Source organism: Stenella coeruleoalba (genome assembly GCF_951394435.1).
Source record: "Stenella coeruleoalba genome assembly, chromosome: 14".
NCBI lineage: Eukaryota > Metazoa > Chordata > Mammalia > Artiodactyla > Delphinidae > Stenella > Stenella coeruleoalba.
In genome coordinates, this window is record NC_137160.1 from 46905598 (window position 1) to 46933238 (window position 27641).

General features: G+C 38.3%; 1 protein-coding gene across 8 annotated transcripts in view; it reads left to right on the forward strand.

The window, feature by feature from the left end:
• The window catches only part of CHST9 (carbohydrate sulfotransferase 9), a 785034-nt gene that overhangs the window by 541349 nt on the left and 216044 nt on the right, over positions 1-27641 (forward strand). The window contains exon 1 of one of the 8 annotated variants that reach the window (XM_079942957.1): positions 8636-8819. The exons of 6 other annotated variants lie outside the window; for them this stretch is intronic. The gene's annotated coding sequence lies outside the window, so the exon portion shown is untranslated. Of the gene's footprint in view, positions 1-8635; positions 8820-11082; positions 12114-27641 lie in introns of those variants that run through there. One more of the 8 variants, XM_079942966.1, reaches the window with a different exon arrangement.

The window sequence follows — 27641 nt, forward strand, 5'->3', positions numbered from 1 at the left end:
CTATTAGAAGAGACAAAGAAGGACACTACATAATGATCAAGGGATCGATTCAAGAAGAAGATATAACAATTGTAAATATTTATGCACCCAACATAGGAGCACCTCAATACATAAGGCAAATACTAGCAGCCATAAAAGGGGAAATCGACAGTAACACATTCATAGTAGGGGACTTTAATACCCCACTTTCACCAATGGACAGATCATCCAAAATGAAAATAAATAAGGAAACACAAGCTTTAAATGATACATTAAACAAGATGGACTTAATTGATATTTATAGGACATTCCATCCAAAATCAACAGAATACACATTTTTCTCAAGTGCTTATGGAACATTCTCCAGGATAGACCATATCTTGGGTCACAAATCAAGCCTTGGTAAATTTAAGAAAATTGAAATTGTATCAAGTATCTTTTCCGACAACAATGCTATGAGATTAGATATCAATTACAGGAAAAGATCTGTAAAAAATACAAACACATGGAGGCTAAACAATACACTACTTAATAACGAAGTGATCACTGAAGAAATCAAAGAGGAAATCAAAAAGTACCTAGAAACAAATGACAATGGAGACACGACGACCCAAAACCTATGGGATGCAGCAAAAGCAATTCTAGAGGGAAGTTTATAGCAATACAGTCCTACCTTAAGAAACAGGAAACATCTCGAATAAACAACCTAACCTTGCACCTAAAGCAATTAGAGAAAGAAGAACAAAAAAACCCCCAAAGTTAGTAGAAGGAAAGAAATCAAAAAGATCAGATCAGAAATAAATGAAAAAGAAATGAAGGAAACGATAGCAAAGATCAATAAAACTAAAAGCTGGTTCTTTGAGAAGATAAACAAAATTGATAAACCATTAGCCAGACTCATCAAGAAAAAAAGGGAGAAGACTCAAATCAATAGAATTAGATATGAAAAAGGAGAAGTAACAACTGACACTGCAGAAATACAAAAGATCATGAGAGATTACTACAAGCAACTCTATGCCAATAAAATGAACAACCTGGAAGAAATGGACAAATTCTTAGAAATACACAACCAGCCAAGACTGAATCAGGAAGAAATAGAAAATATGAAGAGACCAATCACAAGCACTGAAATTGAAACTGTGATTAAAAATCTTCCAACAAACAAAAGCCCAGGACCAGATGGCTTCACAGGCGAATTCTATCAAACATTCAGAGAAGAGCTAACACCTATCCTTCTCAAACTCTTCCAAAATATACCAGAGGGAGGAACACTCCCAAACTCATTCTACGAGGCCACCATCACCCTGATACCAAAACCAGACAAGGATGTCACAAAGAAAGAAAACTACAGGCCAATATCACTGATGAACATAGGTGCAAAAATCCTCAACAAAATACTAGCAAACAGAATCCAACAGCACATTAAGAGGATCATACACCATGACCAAGGGGGGTTTATTCCAGGAATGCAAGGATTCTTCAATATATGCAAATCAATCAATGTGATACACCATATTAACAAACTGAAGGATAAAAACCATATGGTCATCTCAATAGAGGCACAGAAAGCTTTCGACAAAATTCAACACCCATTTATGATAAAAACCCTCCATTAAGTAGACACAGAGGGAACTTACCTCAACATAATAAAGGCCATATATGACAAACCCACAGCCAACATCGTCCTCAATGGTGAAATACTGAAAGCATATCCACTAAGATCAGGAACAAGACAAGGTGGCCCACTCTTACCACTGTTACTCAACATAGTTTTGGAAGTTTTAGCCACAGCAGTCAGAGAAGAAAAGGAAATAAAAGGAATCCAAATCGGAAAAGAAGAAGTAAAGCTGTCACTGTTTGCAGATGACATGATAATATACATAGAGAATCCTAAAGATGCTACCAGAAAACTACTAGAGCTAATCAATGAATTTGGTAAAGTAGCAGGATACAAAATTAATGTACAGAAATCTCTGGCATTCCTATACACTAATGATAAAAAATCTGAAAGTGAAATCAAGAAAACACTCCCATTTACCATTGCAACAGAAAGAATAAAATATCTAGGAATAAACCTACCTAAGGAGACAAAAGACCTGTATGCAGAAAATTATAAGACACTGATGAAAGAAATTAAAGATGATACAAACAGATGGAGAGATATACCATGTTCTTGGATTGGAAGAATCAACATTGTGAAAATGACTGTACTACCCAAAGCAATCTACAGATTCAATGCAATCCCTATCAAACTACCAATGGCTTTTTTCACAGAACTAGAACAAAAAATTTCACAATTTGTATGGAAACACAAAAGACCCTGAATAGCCAAAGCAATCTTGAGAACGAAAAACGGAGCTGGAGGAATCAGGATCCCTGACTTCAGACTATACTACAAAGCTACAGTAATCAAGACAGTATGGTACTGGCACAAAAATAGAAATATAGATCAATGGAACAGGATAGAAAGCCCAGAGATAAACCCACGCACATATGGTCACCTTATCTTTGATAAAGGAGGCAGGAATGTACAGTGGAGAAAGGACAGCCTCTTCAATAAGTGGTGCTGGGAAAACTGGACAGGTACATTTAAAAGTATGAGGTTAGAACACTCCCTAACACCATACACAAAAATAAGCTCAAAATGGATTAAAGACCTAAATGTAAGGCCAGAAACTATCGAACTCTTAGAGGAAAACATAGGCAGAACACTCTATGTCATAAACCACAGCAAGATCCTTTTTGTCCCACCTCCTAGAGAAATGGAAATAAAAACAAAAATAAACAAATGGGACCTAATGGAACTTCAAAGCTTTTGCACAGCAAAGGAAACCGTAAACAAGACGAAAAGACAGCCCTCAGAATGGGAGAAAATATTTGCAAATGAAGCAACTGAGAAAGGATTAACCTCCAAAATTTACAAGCAGCTCATGCAGCTCAATAACAAAAAAACAAACAACCCAATCCAAAAATGGGCAGAAGACCTAAAGAGACATTTCTCCAAAGAAGATATACAGAGTGCCAACAAACACATGAGAGAATGCTCAACATCATTAATCATTAGAGAAATGCAAATCAAAACTACAATGAGATATCATCTCACACTGGTCAGAATGGCCATCATTAAAAAGTCTAGAAACAATAAATGCTGGAGAGGGTGTGGAGAAAAGGGAACACTCTTGCACTGCTGGTGGGAATGTGAATTGGTTCAGCCACTATGGAGAACAGGATGGAGGTTCCTTAAAAAACTACAAATAGAGCTACCATATGACCCAGCGATCCCACTACTGGCATATACCCTGAGAAAACCATAATTCAAAAAGAGTCATGTACCAAAATGTTCATTGCAGCTCTATTTACTATAGCCAGGACATGGAAACAACCTAAGTGTCCATCATCGGATGAATGGATAAAGAAGATGTGGCATGTATATACAATGGAATATTACTCAGCCATAGAAAGAAATTGAGTTATTTGTAGTGAGGTGGATGGACCTAGAGTCTGTCATACAGAGTGAAGTAAGTCAGAAAGAGAAAGACAAATACCGTATGCTAACACATATATATGGAATCTAAGAAAAAAAAATGTCATGAAGAACCTAGGGGTAAGACAGGAATAAAGACACAGACCTACTAGAGAATGGACTTGAGGATATGGGGAGGGGGAAGGGTAAGCTGTGACAAAGTGAGAGAGTTGCATGGACATATATACACTACCAAATGTAAAATAGATAGCTAGTGGGAAGCAGCCGCATAGCACAGGGAGATCAACTCGGTGCTTTGTGACCACCTAGAGGGGTGGGATAGGGAAGGTGGGAGGGAGGGAGATGCAAGAGGGAAGAGATATGGGGACATATGTATATGTATAACTGATTCACTTTGTTATAAAGCAGAAACTAACCCACCATTGTAAAGCAATTATACTCCAATAAAGATGTGAAAAAAAAGAAAATAAAAACCATCAAAGATGTAAGATAGAATTTCTTTATACAGAGGCACATTTATAGTTCTACATGTTGTATGTTTCCAATTTAGATTTTTCTCCATATAAACACTGTCTTATAAAATTTTTATAGAATTTCATTGCTTAAGACTTAAAAGTGACTATTTGGAAAGGTTTTGTTTTTGTTATTTTTTAAATGAAATGCATACTGTCTTAGTTTAAAAAATTATATACATAACTTCCCTAGTGACTTTGATTTTCCTAAAATAACTGTGAGCTGTTCTTATTCAACCAATCAATATATATTTATTGTCTTATTCTATTTACCAAGACTATTAGGTTCTGACTATTCTAATTTATTTGACCTTGAGTCATTGCTTTACTTGGGCAGCAGAAAAATAATAATAATGGTAACACATCTTGTTTCATTTTTGTTTATATTTTAGTTTTTCTGTTTGACCAATACTATCTTGTTCTCTATTTTAAAGTTTTTAATTCTTTAGGGATTGTAGTCCTTCCTCATTTGCCATTAGTCCTGTGTTTTGTCCCATCATGCACTTTTTCCTTTTTCTTTTTCAATATTCTTCTGGACACTTAATTTGTGCTTTAGTTATATATATGTGGTCCTTGATAATTTTTCTTAATTTTTGAAGAAAATAATTTCTTCCCTAAAAAGTGTTAAAAGCAGAGCTCACAGAGCCAAATCTTTTTTATTTCCCCATCTCTCAATAATTTTGAGCAACCTCAAACAGCAAACTTTGCTTTACAGTGCTGGGTATAGCGGGAAGTAAATAAATCATTATGCTTCCAGACCCCTCCTAGTCTGTAAAGTTTTAATGGTTTGTCTTTGTCCTATTTATCCCTAATATTAAAATGATAAGATGTTTTCTTCTGAAATTTCAGAGAGTAAGTGCTACTTTGTACCATACCACATCCTGCATCCTGTAGATCAACGTTGGATAACCAGTACCACAGTCCTCTAGTGTGCTCTCATTTTTGTTTTGAATTTCTTCTACTGAAGAAAAGCCAACCCCAGGCTTTTATTTTCTGATTAGAGTTCACTTTGGATGTCACTGTGCAGATCCATTGATCTGTGAAGTTGAATAATCATCGGAATAGCTTGATCAAAATAAGTGATCTTGATCAGACATCAGGGAAGTTTTGAATTTGGAAGGATCATCAGGGACCATCCATTCCCATGACCTCATGCACTACAGGTGATAAAACTGAGCCCAGAGAGAACAGACTTGCCCAACTTCGTGGAAGCAAATCCAGTTGTCCAGTACTCTTTCCATTTCATCTCACTAGACTAAGCTTTTTAAAAATGTTTTCAACCTCTTTTTCCTTAAGAATTATTTTTATTCGCCTCCCCCAACCTGAAAAGTCTGGATAAAGTGGTTTCTCTCTCATCTATTACAAGAGTCCTGCCATTCTGTCCTCTGGTTCAGTGGGGTAGCTTGTGTTCTCTTGATCTTGAATCAACATAAATGATGTTCTTTGATTATTTTTCTTGTTTTACTCCTGCTCTGCAGAATAAGAGCAAGAAAAGTTAAAGGGAAATTACAATAGCTTCTGGCCTATCCTCTGTTGACTCATGTAAAAATACTTCTTTCCAGGTAAATATATCTCTGCTTTCTCTCAACAAAACAGCTGGAGCTATAAATAAGATGATTTAGAGGTATTTGTAACCCCCATATGGCCTTGTACATTGTGTTTAATACATTTCAGGTGAATTATTATTTTGGCTATTTATTAAGGCAAATCATCATTTGAAACTGCATGGCTAAAGAAAAGCACAAACTCAAAAATAGCAAGAACTATCCCATAGTAGTGTTGTACTTGTACCTTAAAGTAGCCTTTTTATGTGCATAGAGACACTGGAAAAATATCCTTCCCTACTCTTTTCCTACACCTCTACCCCATCCTCCTCACACACAGCTTTCATAAACTATGAGCCCCTCACTTGGCTCATTCTTTTTTTTTTTTTTTTTTTTTTTTTTGCGGTACGCGGGCCTCTCACTGTTGTGGCCTCTCCCGTTGCGGAGCACAGACTCCGGACGCGCAGGCTCAGCAGCCGTGGCTCACGGGCCCAGCCGCTCCGCGGCATGTGGGATCTTCCCGGACCAGGGCACGAACCCGTGTCCCCTGCATCAGCAGGCGGACTCTCAACCACTGCGCCACCAGGGAAGCCCCACTTGGCTCATTCTTTATATTACAAGTTACACTATTTTCAAAGCGAGGTTTGCATTTCTTATACTTAATCCAATGATATCTGCATTGTGTGTGTTTCACAAATAAACTTATGAATGATGAAGTCCTCTTTCTACAAAGGCACTCTTGTCAACGAACGTACCTTGGGATTTGATGCAGAAACTTCTTCTATGACTATAATTGTTACCAACCTACACATTAAAGGATCAGTGATCTGTACGCTTCATACTTGCCCAGAAACAATCAATAGTTCAGCACTTTAAGAAATTCAAAAAACTAAACAAAATTAATACACTGGAGAGTTTAGAAACATGCTGTGAACCAATGTTTTAGAAATAATGCACTATGTAAAAATTAAACTAGTTTAACTACAAAATTTAAGAAGGTGCTATTTTCACTTATCCGTGTAACTCTCATACCATGCCATAACCATGTCATCAAATGCCATGGGAATATACATCTTATACCGATGCTTTGTATGCTTTTTAAGGTGATTCTTTGATCCTTTATTCATCAGTGTTGAAAATTCACAAAATTCAATTTCCTTAGTCATTAAAATATTTTTAATGGGTTTGGACAAAGATTTAGGAATGGAAGACAGTTCACAGTTCAAAGTGTTTGATTTGCTATCATAGACAAATGAAATAGATTCTAAAGACTGGAAAATTCCACAATGGATGGAAATGTCTAGAAGCACATCAGTCAGGCAAATTCCATGAGAACTGACCTGACTGTGCCCAGTTTTCCCCATGAGCTACAAAAACTTTAAGGATTTAGAAACAACAGAGTTATAATGATATTCTAGCTTGACTCCTTTATTTTACAAATGAGAAGGTAGAGGCCACAAAAATTGTATGACTTGAAGTAGCCAAGAAGTAGAGTCCAGGTCTCCTGACCCCGGCTGGGATTTATTCACTGCTCAAGTGTAATAGATGGTTACAACCCCGAGAGCTTATAGAACATGGAATGACACCCGTGGCACCAAACCAAAAATGACTAAGTTAAATTGGTTAATTCATTCAATAAGCGCTCATCAATTTCCAGTTAAATATAGCTCAGGGCCACTACCTTGTTTCTTTAAAACTCCAACAGCAGAAAAAGAGGTTCATTCTAGGGGTGAATAAGGCCTTCAGTGCAGTATCCGAGTTAAACGTTAATAACAAACCAGCAGACATACAAAATTAAGATAAAACTTGTAACAAAAATCAGACTGTGTTTAAAAGAAACCAGAATCACGCAAACAAGTCCTATAATAGTATTTCTTCACGGAACCAAAGTGTACTACCACCAGATGTGTTCTTCCTAACCCACTTGTAAGAATAAGACCTACTGGGGCTTCCCTGGTGGCACAGTGGTTGAGAGTCCGCCTGCCGATGCAGGGGACACGGGTTCGTGCCCCGGTCCGGGAGGATCCCACATGCCGCGGAGCGGCTGGGCCTGTGAGCCATGGCCGCCGAGCCTGCGCGTCCAGAGCCTGTGCTCCACAGCGGGAGAGGCCGCAACAGTGAGAGCCCCGCGTACTGCAAAAACAACAACAACAACAAAAGACCTACTGAAAACGTAGAAGGTTGATAACATCTCCGTTTGAAAAAATATGTACTCTAATATAGCAATGAGGTAGGTTTAGACACTTACTACTTTTTAAAAAATTAGTTTTTCTTTGTTAACACATAGAAACTACCTGAATGCAAAGTAAGTAATCAAGGGTTATGCTAATTTTGTTTGCCCTAGTTTGGTCAAATTGTTGCTAGCATAATATTTGGAACTAATGTTTAGATTTCAACGAAGTTTCCTTTAACGATAAGGAAAAAAAATTCCGTCCTGACCTTGGTCTGCCAACTTCAGCTTGCTGGATTTTGAAATGTGTGGCCTGAGAGAGCTACAAGGTCTTGGGTTATTGTACAGGGCTTTTTTAGGAAGTCTTTGCCTTACACAAACCTGCTGCCAAACTCGCCTGTGGCGCACATATCCTTACTGGAATTTACTGACCTATTATTTCATATACAGATAGAGATATAGGTATAGATATAGATCTATCTATATAATAATATATATAAATAATAGATAAATCTGTCTGTAAAGCAAAAGAAATTCTAAGACTTTGGAGTCAGTGCTTGCTTGTCACAACCTACTAACCTATAGATTTCTCCTTCAGGTGTTTCTAGAACACTTGGGGAAGAATATGAGACAGGGCAGAGGTGAAGAAGAGAAGGTGACTTAGGAGACAAACGCCGGAGATCACCACTCCCTGGACCAGGAGTGGGTGGCACCAGAGCCCTAGGGCTGGGAGGGAGGGCGAGTGGCCAGCAGAGGTAAGGCCAGAGAGTGACAGCCAGAGAGCGACAAAGGCGGAGACGGGGAGGCCGGCAGGCGGGCACGCGGCTGGGGGCAGTGAGGGGTTGGTGGGGGAACCGGGGGGCGGAGCCGCGGGGCGGGGCGGCGGCGGGAGCGGGAGCGGCCGGGAGCCCAGGCGGCGACGCAGCCCCAGTCGGACGGGCGAGGGCGAGGGCGAGCGCCGGGCTCAGCGCCGCTCCAGCTCCGGCACCGCGCTCCTGCCCACCGCGCGGCCCGCAGCGGGCGGAGTCCGCGAGAGTTTGCCCCGGAGCTCGGGGAAGTTTCCCGCCGAAGCTCCGCTCCCGTGAAAGCAGTCCCTGCCGGCACCCTCAGCTCCCCTAGCCGCTCGCCAGGTAACCGCCGGGGGTCGGGGCGTGGGGGAGGGGGTCCGGGATTGGAGGGGCCGAGATTGCGGGGGCGCCGCTTGCACCCTCGGTAGGAGAGGGGTCTGGGTGGGCGGGGAAGCGCATCCTCACCTTTCCAGGTACTCCATCTATGATGACTGCAGAAGGCATCTTCTCTTTCTACCCTAATCCCCTCCCCGCCCCCATTTGAACCCACTCCCGTTCACTTTATTGATTGTGCTGAGGGGAAAGGGGGTCCGGGAGATGGAGGGGGTGCGAAGACTTGGAGAGGGGCGGCGGAGGAGGACGGGTGCCTGAACTCGGGAGCTACCTGTGCTGGATTCCTGAGCCCCGGCGGGGCGGGTCACCCTGCACCCCAGGATTCTGGTGCCAGCCCCCACTCGGGGCAAGCCAGCCGAGGTTGGAAAGAAGACATCAGGAGGAACGGTCTTGAGTTTCTGATGGCGGTTTATCCGGTCCTCCAGCGTGTTTGGCAGAAAGATGAGCATCTCTGCTGTGATGCCCCTTTTTGCATCGGTCCCAAACTCCGAGACCTCGCAGAGGCTCTTGCTGAGGCTGCGGGCCACGTGGGAGGGAAGTGCGGAGACTCGGAGCCCAGGTTCCATCCGGGCCGGGCAAGGGGGTTGGGGGTGCCCTGGGGAGGGGCCCGAGGTGGGTGGGAGAGAGTAGGAACTGCGTGGTTGCTTTGTTGCCGCAGCTGTTACTTTCACACGGTTACCTGCTCCCGCTTCTGCCCCGTTTCAACATCCTGCCTATCAGCGTGTTTCTGTTAGGAGGCTAAAAGGTGTTATGTTTGATGTCTGTCAGCAGTTATTTCCAACTAAGTTCACAGGAGCGATGCTGGAGCGGCCGCTGGTTCTCCCTCCTCTTCCTGCAGGTCCACCCCCAACTCCCTCGCATCAGCAAACCTGTCCTGAACAGTTCCCAGGGTTTTCAAAGGGATAGGAAGTAAATCATACAGAGTGTGTGCTTGTGTGACTTTTCCCCCATTATGTTATCACGAGCAAATCAAAACACTGTGGATGTTTAATAGGACTCTCCTTTAGCAGTTTTTGTAGTAATTAAGAGTATTATTTACCAGTATTTATTTTTCTTTAGTTTAAGCCCAAACATTGCGTTAACCTCTCTGTATACAGTTTTATCTGTGTTTGTCACTATTCCATTGGGTTTAAAGGACGTGGACTTATTTTAGACTGACATATATATACACACCAAAATACAGTGTGACTGTAGTTAATATTTATCTGTCTTCCTAGTTCGGTGGCCTGGCACCTGCCAGTTCCAGTACATAATTATAGTACAATATGCCTGTCTACCAAATTGAGAATAAGGAGATTGTCATTGCCTTTCATGGGCGAGAGTACCCTGGACTACCAGATTTTATGATTGCTCAGAGGGTTTTTAAGGCTTCAATCAGCATGAATCTGATACACAGAACAAAATTACAGTTCTTCCCCATGTATCCAAAAAAGGATACAATACCCGGGCACTGGTAGTTGACTCATTATTGAGGAAAAATTTAAGTCCTCTCATCACACAGAAAACATTTTGATTGAATATAGTCAATAAGAAATAGCACACATTGAATGACTTGAGAAAACAAGAGGAATTTTCCTCTGGCCTCATTTGGGTTTTATCTCTTTTATTACAGTAGCATCCTCCAGAAAATGAGCCTTGCAGATAGTTGTTGGTCTGTAGTGACTACAACACCATATTTTTTAATATAGAGGCTTGCTGACAGTCCAAAAACATAAATGTTTTAAACCATTACCAACCATCTGTTCTCTCCCACTCAAAGCATAATGTTTTATTTTCACAGGTATCAAGACATACATCCTCACTTTAGACATTTCCATGAACATCCCAAAAGCTGTAATGGTATCTGATCTTGACCCAAGTTCAGCAACTGTTGTGTTTGGTTTATTACACTGTAAGCTCCTCTCCTTTTATTTTCAATGAAAGAAGAAATCAAAAAAGTTTTAAAGCCTTTGGCCAAGGCTGGTGTATACTCCATTGAAATCTGATTGCTCTTTTTTTCCCCCACCTTTTTGTTACCAGAGAGAAGCTGAGAGTTAGTGCAGCTGCAGGCTCCTCCTGATGGCATTCTTTCCCTTTCTTCCTGGTCACAAGGGTAGCATTTGGTGCTCTGATGCAGTGCATGAAACAGCCCCATGACTCCAGAAAATTAGTGTGGTTTGCAGAAGAATGTAACATCTTCCCAGGAAGAATTGACAAAATGGGAGACTAACAATATTCTAACCCCCAAATTAAGTAGACCTAAGACATACACATTCTTTCCCGCACAAATATTCTGTATGCGTAATATAGGGTATTATATAAGATACGAGTAAAATGTCTATCTACATAGTATCTTTATATTTGTGTTTGGGAATCTAGATGAATTTGTATATAATCGGCAGATAGACACACACCCTTCATTTTGTTCATGTTGTCATTAAAGCAAGATTTGAGGTTTTGAGTCCTCCCCCCATCCAGAATGCTTTCCCATTTGGGAATGTCTGCTTTATCTGGAACTGCAATGTTAGGATATTTTTATCACTTAAAATTAAGTCACCTAATAAAAATATTGTTCCTTCAGTGTGGCCAGAACGTTGGGAAATTCTTTTTACTCAAATCTGGGTGTCCCAAAGCACTTCCGTATTTTTAAGGAAAAAGATATTGGCAATCTTGCTCACACTTTGCAAATAATGGATATGTACTTGAAGATTATCACGAACCAAAGAAAGGTGGGGCTTCTGTCTTCTTACCTGTTACACTGCTCTATACTGCCCTTGCCTTGAAGGCACAAGGGTCTCCTTACTTGCTGCCAGGATAGCATTGAAAAGAATGAACCCAAGCTATAGATAATTTTGAAAGTAAAGTTGCATTTTAAAATATGGTCTAATTTAAACCTTTGGAAAAACATAAGGATGCGATTTTTCTGTGTACTAAAAACGAATTATTGAGGGGAGACAGTTTCATCAAGTATAGGAAGCACTCTGAATTATTCATGTTAATGAGAGGAATAGAGGCAAAGATAATCCAAAATCATGGTTATTTACGAAGTCATTTGTGTTTGTCTTTGGAATGTATTACACGTTTGATTTGAAAACGATTTTCATTGTTATTGTGGGCAAGTTGCCTTTCTAATTATTTTGTTTTGTTTAGGTTAATTTTTAAATGAGCTTGCATATCTCAAACACCAAAACTGATTTATGGGGAGATGGGGCATGTGGGCAGCCTGCCCAGAAACGAGCTGGGTGACAGAAATGAGCAAACCTGGTATGAAAACTTTGAAGTAAATTATATATAACTCCCAGAGAGGTAATCAAGACTGGATTCTATACCTACTTAATGAATTTGTGTTAAGGATTAGATGTGTTCCTGGAAAAATAAAAGTCCTTCGATCAAAATTGGAGAAATTCAGTCCCACTTTGCATATAACAGAGGTGATTAATATGTTTTTGAAAAGATGATAGTGCGGGGTGCTTCTGAAAACCAAATAGGAATATTCTAACTTTTAAGTCTTTTTTTGTTTGTTTGTTTTTGTCTTATTAAATGGAAGTTTTTAAGCATGAGGTTTTCCTAAAGCATACACATGTGTATGTGTTAAGGTGATACTCCTAAGCCTTATTTCTATATGTATGTTTCTAAAACAAAAACAGCAAGTTGCCATCAGAATAAGGGGTTTGGTCCATTTGCTCTCCGCACCTAGGCTCCAAATCAAGTTTTATCAAAAAGAAGCTCTCACGTATCTATTGTTACCAAGGACCTGGTTAGATAAAATAGCTGAAGTTCAGCAAGACTGCCAACTTAACAGATTTCTATTGTGTTTTTCAAAAGCTCCAGGGCAAAATTCGTTGTCGATGAAATAGTTACTTGGACAAGAAGTTGATTCACAGCATAGCACTTGTTCTTGAACACCTTGTCTGCGGTCAGTGTTCAGTTGTGTATGGATTTTGTTGAATTGTTATTTCTGTGGACTATTAGAATTTAGAAGACCTCTGTGGAGAAGGTTAGAGCTACCAAAAATATATGATTGGAAAGGCAGAGAGATAAAATCATTTTTATTTCAAGAATTCAAAGCAAAAAAGAAAACTGTGACTTTTACGACAGGGAGCAGAATGGTGCTAGAAAAGTAGATGTCCCCTTCAGATTGGTGACTGTTCTCATAATGAATGTGCTCACTCCATAGAGTGTAGGGGGACTTCTTTTTTGAGGAAACATTTTTGTAGTTTTATAAGACATGGCATTTTTAAAGACTGGACTAGACTGAGTACTTAAAAAATATATTGTGGTTGGAAATATAATTGCTACCCACAGGATATATTTTATATACATTTATTAAAGGAATCAGTTTCTTCTGATCAGCGCCTAAGTCTTAGAATCAAAATTATGCATTTTGTGATAGAGCTGGAAAGGACCTTAAAAGTAATTTATTCCAATGCCCTTATTTTACAGTTAAGGAAATGGGGGCCCACAGTGATCCCAGTGAGCTGCTAAAGGTCACACCGGTGGTTAGCGGCAGAGTAGATACTAGAAACCTGATCTGTGCGACTCCTTATGCAGCTCCCTTGACTTAAGTTGGGTAGCTGGATGGGGGAGTTAACTCCTTCTAGCCATGATGGAATCAGCTGTACACGATAGTCATGAAATGAAGTCGTACAGAGGTACACGCAGGAGGCTTGTGGTTTTCCTGTCTTCTGTCATTCGCTGTGGACCAAACTGTGGTTCTCAACCCTCTTAGACTCTGTCCTCTTCTTAATAACAAATATTTTGTGTCACCCCCTTAGTATCTTGAAATGTAATTAATCAATAATATAATCACTGAATATATCTGTCATGAAAAGGAACAATAGAATAAAATTAATTTTTAGTACAATGTGCATTTCACTATGCTAATGTTTGGGGGTGACTTCACTGGAACACATAGTAAAGAAGTCAGGGGCTTCCCTGGTGGCGCAGTGGTTGCGAGTCCGCCTGTCGATGCGGGGGACGCGGGTTCGTGCCCCGGTCCGGGAGGATCCCACGTGCCGCGGAGTCGCTGGGCCCATGAGCCATGGCCGCTGAGCCTGCGCGTCCGGAGCCTGTGCTCCGCGGCGGGAGGGGCCGTGACAGTGGGAGGCCCGCGTACCGCAAAAAAAAAAAAGAAGTCAGAAGCTTGCTTGTGTGTACATACTCTATAACAAATAAAATTGGATTTAAGACAGGAATGTCAGAAGACATTCCATATAGGAAGTACAGGAAAATGAAAGGAGAATAGACTAAAAGTAGTATTAGGATAATTACAAACCAGACATTTGTATTTGGAAAGAAGGAAATGATGGTAATCATTGTAGGGAAGATATGCCAAAGTCAAGTTATAGAAAGGCGGAGTGGAGAGAACGTGGAAATATGATATTTTGCAAATGAGAGAGTAAATACTATTAATATAGTCTCACCAAAATCCCCAAACTGCTTTATGCAGCATTTTCCTGTTGTTACCAGTGTGAACTCTACTTCAAGGGACTCTGCAGGCTACCCACCATATCATCAATAATAACAAATAAAATATTTCCATGGTGGAACTTATTGACAGTGCTGATGCTGCCTTTTTCAGTTTATTTTCTGTTAATGGTGTAGTCTATTAATTCTAGATTTAAGAGAAAGACTATACAAAATCGTTGACTTATTCGCCACAGCAACCTTGTTGTAAACCACTGGACTTTGTGGTGGAAATTCTTAGAAAATGCTTATATACCAGATTCTACAGGTTGATATTCATTATAGGTTTAGTTCAGGGGACACTGCACGTTGTTTGGGATATTTGGGAAAATTCTTCACCAAAAAAGCCACTAAAAACCAATAGAACTCCCCTCCCTTAATGATTGTGACAAAACTGAGCCTCCCCAATCCTTTGCAAAATATTCTCTAGGGGCTGTCTGGCCCTGGTGAGAGTCAGGGCTAGATAAACAAGATTTTTTTAAAAATTCTTATTTATTTATTTTTTATTAAAATATAGTCGATTTACTATGTTGTGGTAGTAATAACCTATAAGGGAAAAGAATCTGAAAAAGAATAGATATCGATAGATAAGATTTTTATGATGACGTGGGTTGTTTTTCATGCCCCTATGCAATCCTTACTTCTTTTAAGCGGGACCATCCCACTTGTCCGCTGGTCTCTGCATTCAGTGGACCAGTATTACAAATTTCACTGCCCATCAAACTCAAGCTCATGTTCTGATCTTTTTCTCTTTCTCACCTTTATAAAAATTTACTACTTCTTCCTTATTTCTCCTAGGAATCTATCTTTCATGGATGACTATGAGTGCTGACAAACGAATGTGCAAGCTGGATAATATTTCAGTTCTTGCAGGCCTTACTTAACCTTGTGCGTATCTCCAGAAAGCATTGAAGGCTTTTGTGTACAGAGACAGTGTATACATGCACACATATGTATGTATATGCATGTATATGTATAGATGTACATGTTTTCTGTGTCTACGTCCATATATACATACATAATCTCAGGCACCGAAGAAACAGGAAAAGGAGGCATCAATTGAGATTATATCATCAATGCCCTTGAAATAGGCTTATGCAAAGAACTGCACGGGTCCAATACTGAAAGTTGCACCATGAAACGTAATGCTGTGAAGTATGTTCTTAGCAGAGGCCAAATCTGTTACGAATGCCAATAAACTGTTGTATTAGAATGTTTTTGTGTTACTTGAATTAAGTGTGTCCTGTGCTGGCATATGGGAGTTGGAGGGGGAGAGGTATAGACAACTCTGTTGTCTGTCTCAGATGTATATAGTCTGTGCGCTGTTGCCACACTAAAAACACACCAACATGTCTTCTCTTTGCATAATATATAGTATTTGCAGAGGGATTAGAGGGTTTTGAAGATTGCCATATACACAACCTATATATGGGCAAGAGAGTATATAGAGTATAGGATCCCAGAAGCAAGGAGGAAATTGAGAGCGAAACTCAAATTTTCTTACTTATAATGGTTTGTTTACTAGACCATAATGTGAGACCTGCTCTTGGGAACTGAGTTATTATAAAATGTCAGTTCAGTATTAGCTGCAGTAAGCATCTTGAATTTACTAAATTGTAAGGAAGATTTTTTTTCTTAGATTACTTTCCACAGTGGGTCCACCTAAGATGTCTTTTATAACATCATGTGACTTACTCTTTTTTCTTATTCTTTTTAAAGAAAGAAGCTTTTTAATGTAAAATCTTTTTAAAATTTTATTTATTTATTTATTTAATCTTTGACTGCGTTGGGTCTTCGTTGCTGCGCGTGGGCTCTCTCTAGTTGCAGCGAGCAGGGGCTGCCCTTCCTTGCGGTGCGTGGGCTTCTTATTGTGGCGGCTTCTCTTGTTGTGGAGCATGGGCTCTAGGCTCATGGGCTTCAGTAGTTGTGGTTTGCAATTAAGATTGAAGTCACAGTATGTCTGTGTGTGTGTGTGTGTGTGTGTGTGTGTGTGTGTGTGTGTGTGTGTGTGTGCGCGTGCGCGTGTATGGGAATAACCAATTGCTTTGACATAATCATAAGATTCTCTACATAGAAGAACATGTTTTACCCAATCAGGAGAGGCAGGTTTTCATACAAAAAGGATGCAGCAATTGTACAGAACACAATTTGATCTATGATTGTTTTGTTGTATATTGTTCATTCTTACTGGAAGCTTCTTGGTCAATTGAATGGCCCAGCATTCAACCTCAGGCTGACCCCAAACTTGATTTGGTCCACTTTTGTTACAATTTCTAATAAGAGTCTAGTGGAGCAATGGGAATTGAGGGAAGATAATATTGAGGGTGTTGGATTGTGGAGGTGATAAGGAAAATAAGGAGCTTCTTTCATTTGAGCAGCACAAAGATCTATATAGGCAGTGAAATTTTATTGGAATATCTGCCTTTTCTTGTTACGCTTTTTACTCTTGCATGGAATAGAGGCAAAGATTGTGAAAGTAAAGCCCTTCTTCCTCTTTGTACCGTTAACAATGCCACACAAGAGAAAACCTTCTTTGTCAGAATAAACAGATATGAGCCATTCCAGTCATAGTGCCTCCTTTTTCCATAGGACCTCAATACTCCCCTAAACTGAAATCAGAAACACTAAAGAATGTAGGTATGAAAGGGAAAAATACACCCAGTTAGTGTAGTAATGTAGTAAAAGAAATGTCAGAAGCTTCTATTGGATACACATGAAAATGGAGAACGGAATAAGACAACTTTGTCAGTTCAAATGAAGAACGTAAGTCTTACTACTGCATTAGTTTCAGGAGCGAGAAGCTCAAAGCTCACTTAGCTTTGTGATCATTTCTGTTGTCTTTTTTGTCACCAAGGGGGTTAGAGCTGTGATCCAAAGTTACAGGTTACTTTAAGCAAATACCGTCTGTGAAGACTTAGATAAAATGATGACGTTGATCGTATACTTTCAAAAAGAAGTTTCAAAATTAAAATGTGGACACAAATTTTTAGAAACATATCTCTAAATAAATTTGATTTTTCCACAGCACCCTTGGACAGTAGATTAGAATGAGGGTAGTTTCCTCCCTCCCCCCCAAAATCAATTTTCTCAACGTATTAAAATATGCTCAGGTGTTAGTGACATTATTGGACTAAAAGTAGTAACTACCAACACTCTTTTACCTTCTAATATTTGCACTTTATTTTCAATTAGGAATTTTTACCATCAGAGGATGAGATTCTATCCCTGTGACAGGGTTGGCATTCAGCTGGGTGCACTGATGTGGTCTTACTGGTTATTTGTGGCTGGAGCCCAAGTTGTACAGATTATTAAATATTCTAAATATTAATTCTGTACTTACATGATCACTTTTGTGACTTCAATATGGATAGGTACATAGCTCTCACTTGCTAAATGTGTGTGTGTATATATATATATATATATATATGTATGTATATCTCACTTGCTAAAATGTCTAGCAAGACCATATTTTCAGATTTTGCAGATCAGGAAATTATAACAGCATTTAGAATAGAAATGGATTTGCAAATTACTGAACTCTCAATTAGCAGAGGTTGTTCTTCTAGTACCTTAGAACTTTGGTTCACTTTGACTTTTCCCAACATACGTACACCACATACTGTCCAATAAGATTCCTTGAAATTACTGGTGTATGTTTTATTCAGAGCACTCTACAAAACACGATTATGGCTCAGAAAGTCTCTCTAAATTCTCCACTTGTAGATCCAGCTCTGTGCTTGGTATTTGTTCTTGTCAGTCTTAAACATCAAAAGAAACATGTCAAAATCAAACTTGTGATCTCTGCCCATCTCACCTCAACCTCCAGGATTCCCCAGCTCCCAATCCGGATTTTATCTTTGACATTCCCTCTCCATCCACCGCATATCAAAGCCCTCAGCCCGTCACTGATGTTACCCGTCTACCTTAGGGCATCACCCGAGTCTCAACTTTCACCATCCATTGTATGAGGGCTACTACAGGGCTTTTATAACTCGTCCTCTGGCATCTGATTGTTGCTCCCCCTCCAACTCCATCCTCCAATAAGGTGAGAGGAGCCTTTTCAAAATGCAAATATGACAACTATCACCCCTTCAGCTACACATGCCACTTAAATGGATTACCGCTGCTTTAAGATAAAGACCAAAGCTGTGCACCTGATTTTTTGAAACCCAGCAAGGCTCCTCCAGTCCCATCTCTTTTGGTAGCTCCAGTCCTTCCTTCTACTTCAGCTGCCTGGCTTTCTTCCAGTTGCTCTGACTCTCCCGGCTCTCTCCCATCCTCACACCTGTAAATACAGGTACCCAAACATTGCCTAGTGAACTCTTAGTTAAACCTCAGATATCAACCCCAATGTCACTTCCTCAAATGAGCCATGTTGTCCCCCTAGACTGAGCCAAATTCCCTTATAATACACACACACACACATCTTTGTATGCATACATGTATCTGTACTTGTGTATCCATATCCCTCATCACAGCTAGTTGCAGATTCACATTTATTTGTGTAACTGTTTAATTAATCCTAAGGGATTAATTAAAACTACTATTAATTAAAACTACTGTGTAGTTTTCTTGGTCCTTATATTCCTGGAAGATACCATAGTGCCCACTCAGAGTGGGGGTGTAATAAGTATTTGTTGAATAAATGTTGATTTGGGCCTCCTGTCTTTAACCCCGAATGTGCACATGCATACACATATACTACACACAAACACACACATCCACCCACACATTCTAAGATAAATAAATAAATAAATAAATGACTTGGAAGTTACAAGGCTCCATTTTTTACTTTCTCTGTGACCTCTCCAAACATCACACTCCTGTTTCTTCAGTTTCTCTTCCCTATCAGTGATTCATTCAGAGGTGACTTCAGCAGTGCTACATTTGCTTAGAGAGTGAGGTTGGTCTATTGAAATTTTTACCAAAAAAAAAAAAAAAAGTCCAGGCATTTCTTTACATTGTTTCCTCTGACATGTGAAATCACTTGATAAATTCAGGAATCTTAAAAGGCTTTACTATATCAGGGATTTATGCTCTGCTGTTTGTGCATATTTTGGCATTAGTCAGTGATCTAAGATTATACCACGTTGGAGAAAAAAAAAAGAAAATCCTTTAGAAGTTTTCTATTTGTATGATTTCCATATAGAGATAAAAGAAATGAAGGAGAACAAATTAAAGTAAGAATAAATAGATGAATTTGAAAGAGTAACATAAAAATCTATGTTATAAATTAAAAGTCTATAGTTTTAAGAATTGCACAAAGCCTTCAAACTATGGCTAAAAAAGTTAAGGAAGCAACCTATCATACTGACTGGCACTTACTATGTTCTAGGCACTATTCTAATTATTTGTTCCTAAATTCAAATTACTGCATTAAAATTGAGTTAGTCTCCTTTTTATTTAAAGCCTTCGTGGTTGAACTAGTGTAGGGGAGAATCTGCTAAGCCTGGCACATTTTGTGCCAGAAAACAAGGAATTGTTCAAAAGGTGGTGGAGACCCATCAGAAGGACATAAGAGCCAGATTTCAGGAATACCCACTGACTCAACTTGGGATCATTTGAACATAAAAAGTAATAATGTATGTTATGGATTACAGCACGTTAATAAGAAGAGCATCCATGAGCCCACAGTGTGTGTAGTATGCAGACGGGGGCAGGTAGAAGGAAAAGCTCTGTTTCACTGAAGAGTACAAGCAAATGAATAAAAGAAAGGATAGAATTATAAAGTCACTTTTTGTGACTACTATTACAAAGGATAATCCACCACTGGGTGAATGGTTGATGGGGACAGGATAGTCACACTAACTCTACCTGTCAGCCCACAGATTGCCTACTAGTTACAAAGAGGGGAAGTCCCTTTACAGGACAATATCTGGCACCAGCATGACCAAGTGACCACACTTGCCATCACCGATAGTGGACAAACTGACATTGTGTACCTCTTGATACACACGTGAAGTAGGACAATCCCCTCTGAAGTTATTTTGCCAGAAATGATTCTCCTGAATCTAATCTTGAGGAAACAATCAGACAGATCCATATTGGTAGATATTCTTCAATATAACTCACCTGGACACTTCAAAAATGTCAGTGTCACTAAAAAAAATCCTGGAAAACTGTTCAGTATTAAAAGATTAGAAGGAATGGCAACTAACTGAAAGATATACTTCCTGATTAGATTCTGGATGAGAAAAAAAAAACTATAAGGGATAATATTGGGACAATTGGAAGGACTCTGGGCTATAAGATCATACAGCATTACACCCACGTTAAATTTTCTAATCATATTGGAGTCATGTAGGAGAATGTGTTTTGGGAGAGACGATATACTTAAAAGTATTTAGAGATGAAGTCTCAGAATCTCTGCCATTTTCTTTCACGTGGTTTGGCAAAAAAAAATTTTTGTTAATATGGGAAAGAGAAAAAAGAAAATGTGGCAAAATGTTAACACTTGTTTAATCTAGATAAAGATTGTATAATATTACTGCTAATTTTCTGTAGATGTTTTCCAAAATAAAAATTGGGTAAAATATTCTGTGATTTCAAACTAACTATCCAACAGTTGCAATCATTGTCACATTGTATTGAAGTGAGCTTGTGCGCTTGAAAGTGGTTTCATTGGTCAATTAGTAAAGTGTCCTCTCCAGAGTATCTAAATATCTTCAGCCAGCATTCCATAATACTCACTAATTTATATTTAAACACTTAAGAAAAAGCCATCCTTAAAAATTATGTTGTAGGCAGTAGAGGAGACAATACCTAATAGGGTACTGTCAGTAAATATTAGATGAAGTAATATTTTCCCCATTGTTCAGTTATATATGAGAACTTCTCAACATGTGAAATTTTATAGGGAAATTAGGCAACTTGGCAATATGTTTTTTCTTCTTCCATGTCTTTGCTTAACATTTGGTGCTTGCCTATAAAACAAAGTGTAAGATTACTGATGATTTTCACGGAAAGATCCACAACATAGCAGAATGCAGTGTGCAGTGTAGAATAGATCTGGCCAAGGCTCCAATGAGATTTACTATCCAGTGTGATTCTCAACTGTACATCGTCTAGAAGGCAGGCAAGCAGTATCAGTACTTGTATATTAGAAACACGTACTTAAAAGCCTAATACCGTAGATTTACAAATATCAGAAAACAGAGCTCTCTCTTAGGTCAAAAGTGAGAGTCGATTCCATATGAAGCACAAAGTGAAAGAGATTAAATTTTTAAAAAGTTACAAGATTTGTAATAAAAAATTATCTCTTTGGAAAAATTTCAACTTCAAAATAAGTATTTAAAATATTCCTTCTACCATTTAAGTGTATGATGTAGTATTTGCAGTCAGGTCCCTGTAAGAATACTTTGCATGAATACTTTTCTGATAACATTTAGGGCTGCTTCGATATGTACCTTTCACTTATCCAGAACAAGGGGAGCAGTGCTTCTCGATATATGCTCGATATATGATAAAAAAAGAACTTCTAGATCTTCTTGTATCTTAAGATACAATAAACCAAAGGTAAGATTATTAATAGAACTCTTTCCCCTTATTTTCATATGTTAGTTCATAAATTGTTATAAATTATAATAAGAGAAGAGGTTTGAGTTTTTGAGAAATCTGAAGGAACCAGTTTCTTGATACTGCCAGGCTATACTGTCTTGAGGCTAAATTTCGCTATGTTCGGAAGTTAAACTTCATCTTCAGCTTATATTAAGACAGACAAGTAGTTTAAACTTGGAATTGTTTTTAATAAGGGAAAAATAGTAAATTATTATGGGGAGAGAGTTGGTTCTTTAAAAAGTTTTGATTATCTTCAGATAAAGGTAATAATAGCTTTAGTTCTTATACCCATTGTCCCACCACACACACCTCCACCCCAAGCTACTCATATACATGTCAGTACTTATACAATGGATACCCATACTACTGTAAGGGGGACAGAATTTTAAGACGTGAGAGCTGGGTAAAATTGAATTTTGTGATCTCATTAATATATTTTAATATATTGTTAATATATTTTTATTTCATATTTTTAAAAAAATTTCTAAGACCATTAACAACGTAAGTTAAAAGTTTGAATTTATAGCAATAGGAGAAGTGAACTTTCATATAGAATTTGGGTTTTAAAGTGAACAGCTATGTGAACAATTTGTGTAGGTAATTATTAGCTGGAAGCTGTTTGTACTCTAAGTTTATTGAATATACACATATGATAATAAGACTTTGCTCAAATAGAACCTTTTGATAATAAATACACGTGAAAGGTTGTGCCGTGGGGAATAATTCTCGATATTATAAGTATATTGAATTCCCTGCACACAGAATGCAAAACCCTCGACCAAGTATGTAACTATTTTTCGTTCATGAAAAATAGGTCATTTTACCTAAACTCTCAGAAAGGATCAGTGTAACAAACAATGGAAAATGGTGTTGTTCTATTTATACATATATTCCAAACAGCAATCACAGAAGAAATAGCAAAGTGGAGCCCTATATCCTGTCACCAGTAGTGAGCTAAACTACGCTGAAAATCAGTTATCAGAAACAAATAAACACCTAATCATTACCTGAGAAGTCTTCCCTGTCATTGTGTATTGGAATCCCAGATTGTTTGCTTTTGTGGGATCTACTCACCTGCTTAGAAAAAGTACTTTAGCAGTAAAATAAAATATAGAAGAGCTGAGTTCTTTTTATGGACCTCGTACATTTATAACACTTCATGGAACTGTACACTCCCCCATCAGTTTTGCTGTATGCTAACAAAAATAAAATGAAGTATCCTTCCAGTTCCCTTCCCTCATTAAGATTTTTTGTTACATTTTTATTATTATGCCCTATTACCTATTTCCATATTTAAATGAAATCAGTGCTCAGAATCAGTCCTTTCATGCCTGTTTCCTTTTCTGCGCTACCCTGACTTACTTCGTGGATTGCCAGATTTCACTATCAAGGAGTTTATTCTAGGAGGGCTCGTGTGCACTATACTTCCTGAATTTTTTCTTTCCTGATCCTCATTCCCCACCCCCTTTTCCCTTGCCCAGCACGGATGTCTTTCGTCCATAATCCATTTTCTGATTTGCTTTTCATTTTTCAAGGGGGCTGGCAATGTGGAATGGCAGGAGCTGGTGTAGTGGGCCGTCTGCAGCTCTAGTATGGGTCTTGTCTAGAATACCATCTCTCAACATGCTTGTTCTACTTACCCTCGAGTTTAAACAGTCAAGCCCCTAACTCAGTGTTGTGATTTCGCAATCATGGCTTTCCTCCCATTGTCTCCAATGGTACACTCAGCTGGGAGACCAGTCCATAGCTAGTAAAATTAGAAGGTGGGTGTGTTATTTTCTCCAGCCTACCATCCCCAGTCATTCTGACTTTGAGTAGGGAAGTTTCACATTCCCTAGAACCTACTTGTACCCTCAATGTCACTGTGCCAATCTAAGGTTGGGGACAGCCTGTTGGGACTATGACATTATTTTTAGGAAAGTTTATAACCACCTCAAGGTTTGAGAGCATATGTGAATTCTCATCATCCTCTCGTTTCTCTCTAGATTTACAGAATTTAGCAGATATGCCGTGCAGTTAGTGGTTTGAAGTTGTGGTTCTTTCCTTGTTTAATTGAAGATGGAGTACTTTTTCACTAGTTTTTAATAGAGTTTATTTTTTAGAGCAGTTTTAGGTTCACAGAAATATTGAGTAGAAGATACAGAGATTTCTCATATACCCTCTGCCCTCCCACCCCCCAGCCTTCCTTGTTATCAACTTCCTCCACCAGAGTGGTACACTTGTTACAACTGATGAACCTACTTTGACACATCAACATCACCTAAAGTCCATAGTTTACATTATGGTTTACTCTTGTCCTGTGTATTCTGTGGGACAGATTTTAAATGACATGTATCCACCATTATAGTGTCATACGGAGTGATTTCACTGCACTGGTGAAGGACATACCTCCCTCTCCTCCAACCCCTATCAACCATAGATCTTTTTACTTGTCTCGATACTTTTATCTTTCAACAATGTCACAAAATGGAAATATTACAGAATGTAGCTTTTTCACATTAGCTTCTTCCACTTAGTAACATGCATGTAAGTTTCCTCCATGTCTTTTCATGGCTTGATAGTTCATGTCTTTTCAGCCCTGAATAATGTTCCAATGTCTGGGTGTATTACAGTTTATTTAGCCATTCACCTGCTGAAGAACATCTTGGTTGCTTCCAAATTTTGGCAGCTATGAATAAACCTGCTTTAAACATCCATGGGAACGTTTTTATGTAGACGTTAAGTTTTCAGTTCCTTTGGGTAAATGCCAAGGAGCATGATTGCTAGGTTGTATGTAAGGGTATATTTAGTTTTGTAAGAAACTATCAAACTGCCTTCTGAAGTGATGGTATCATTTTGCATTCCTGCCAGCAGTGAATGAGAATACCTGTTGCTCCACATTCTCACCAGCCTTTGGTGTTGTCAATGTTCTGCACTTTAGCCATTCTGATAGGTGTATAGTGGTACCTCATTTTTTTAATCTGCATTTCCCTGATGACATATGATGTGGAGCATCTTTTGGCCCTTTTTTATTTTTTTTTTTGGTACGCGGGCCTCTCACTGTTGTGGCCTCTCCCATTGCGGATCACAGGCTCTGGACGCGCAGGCTCAGCGGCCATGGCTCACGGGCCCAGCCGCTCCGCGTCTTTGGCCCATTTTTTAATTGAGCTGTTTGCTCTCTTATTGTTGAGTTTTAAGAATTCTTTGTATATTTTAGATAATAGTCTTTTATCAGATATATATTTTTTGAAAATATTTTATCCCAGTCTGTGACTTGTCTTTTCAGTCTCATGACAGTGTCATTTGCAGAGGAAAATTTTGTAATTTTAATGAAATCCAGCTTATCGATTCTTTCTTTCATGAATCATACCTTTTGTGTTGGATCTAAAAGCCATCACCAAACTGAAGGTCACCTAGATTTTCTCAAGTTGTCTTCTAGGAGTTTTATAGTTTTACATTTTACATTTAAGTCTGTGGTCCATTTTGAGTTAACTTTTGTGAGGGGAGTAATTTCTGTGTCTAGATTAATTTTTTTGCATGTCGATGTTCAGTTTATTCCAGCACCATTTGTTGAAGAGACTGTCTTTGCTTCATTGTATTTCCTCTGCTTCTTTGTCAAAGAACAGTTGACTGTATTAATGGGGATCTACTTCTGGGCTTTCTATTTTATTCCATTCACCAATTAAAAAAATTTTTTTTCACCAATACCACAATGTCTTGATTACTGTATCTTTATATTATATTATGTCTTGAAGTTGGGTAATGTCACAGTTCTCCAACTTTGTTCTTCAATATTGTGTTAACTATTCTGGGTCTTTTGCCTCTCCATATAAACTTTAGAATGAGCTTGTTGATATCCGCAACAAAATAACTCGCTGGGATTTTAATTGGAATTGCATTAATCCATAGGCAAGTTGAGAAGAACTGACATCTTGGCAGTGTTGAGTCTTCCTATCCATGGACATGGACTAGCTCTCCATTTATTTAGTTCTTTATATTCTTTCATCAGAATTTTGCAGTTTTCTTCATATGCATCTTGCACATGTTTTGTTACCTAAGTATTTAATTGGGGGGTGCTAATGTAAATTGTATTCTGTTTTTAATTTCAAAGTCTACTTTTTCATTGCTGATATATAGTACAGCAATTGACTTTAGTATATTAACCTTGTATCCAACGACCTTACTATAATCACTTATTAATTCCAGGAGAGTTTTTTTGGCAGTTCTTTCAGATTTTCTACATACATAATCATGTCATCTGTGAATAATGATGATTTTACTTCTTCCTTCCTAATCTGTATACCTTTTATTTCCTTTCCTTGTCTTACTGCATTAACCAGGACTTCCAGTATGATGTTGAAAAGCAGTGGTGAAAGGAGACATCCTTGCCTTGTTCCTGATCTTACTGGGAAAGCTTCAAGTTTCTAACTTATGTTAGCCATAGGTCTTGTGTATATTTCTTTATCAAGTTGAGGAAGTTCTTTATTCCTAGTTTACTGAGAATTTTTCATCATGAATGAGTGTTGGAGTTTGCCAAATGCTTTTTCTGCATCTGTTGGTATGCTCTTGTGGTATTTCTTTTTCTGTCTGTTTATATGATAGGTTGCATTAATTGATTTTTGAATGTTGAATCAGCCTTACATACATGGGATGCATCCACTTGTCATGGAATATAATTCTTTTTATACATTGTTGGATATGATTTGCTAATATTTTTTGAATATTTTCACATCTATGTTCATGAGAGATATTGATCTGTAATTTTTTTGTAATGTCTTTGTTTAGTTTTGGTATTAGGTTAGTACTGACCTCAAAGACTGAGTAAGAGATTATTTCCTCTGCTTCTATCTTCTGAAAGATAATGTAGAGAACTGGTATAATTTTTTCCTTTAATGTTTCGTAGAATTCACCAGTGACCCCATCTGAACCTGGTACTTTCTGTTTTGTAAGGTTATTAATTATTAATGCAATTTCTTTCCTGGATATAGACCTATTCATATGTCTATTTCTTCTTGTGTGAATTTTGACAGATTCTGTCTTTCAAAGAATTGGTCCATTTCCTCTAAGTTATCAAATTTGTAGGCATATAGCTGTTCATAAGATTCCTTTATTATCCTTTGAATTTCCGTGGAATAGGTACTGTTGTCCCCTCTTTTATTTCCAGTAATAGCAATATGTGTCCTCTCTTTTTTTCTTGATTAGTCTGGCTAGGGACTTATTGCTTTTATTAGTTTTTTCAAAGAACCAGCTGTGGTTTTGTTGATTTTCTATCTTGATTTCTTGTTTTCAATTTCAATTCTAATTTTTATTATCTCTCTTCTGCTTACCCTGGAATTTATTTGTTCTTCTTTTTCTAGTTTCTTAAGGTAGGAGCTTAGACAATTGATTTTAGATAAAATATGCATTCAATGCTATAAATTCCCCTCATCTCACAAATATTGATATTATGATTTCATTTTCATTTAGTTCAAAATATTTTAAAATTACTTGAGATTTCTTCTTTGACACATGTGTTATTTACAGGTGTGTTGTTCAGTTTCCAAGTATTTCAGGATTTTCCAGATATCTTTCTGTTGTTGATTTCTGATTTGATTTCATTGTGATCGGAGAGCAGACATTTTATGATTTCTAGTCTTTTAAACTTTTTAATGCCTGTTTTATGGCATGGAATATTTTCTATCTTGGTAAATGTTTGTGTGAGTTTGAGAAGAGTGTGTATTTTTGCTGTTGTTGGATAAAGTAGTATAGAGGTCCATTATATCCAGTTGATGGATGGTATTGTTGAGTTCA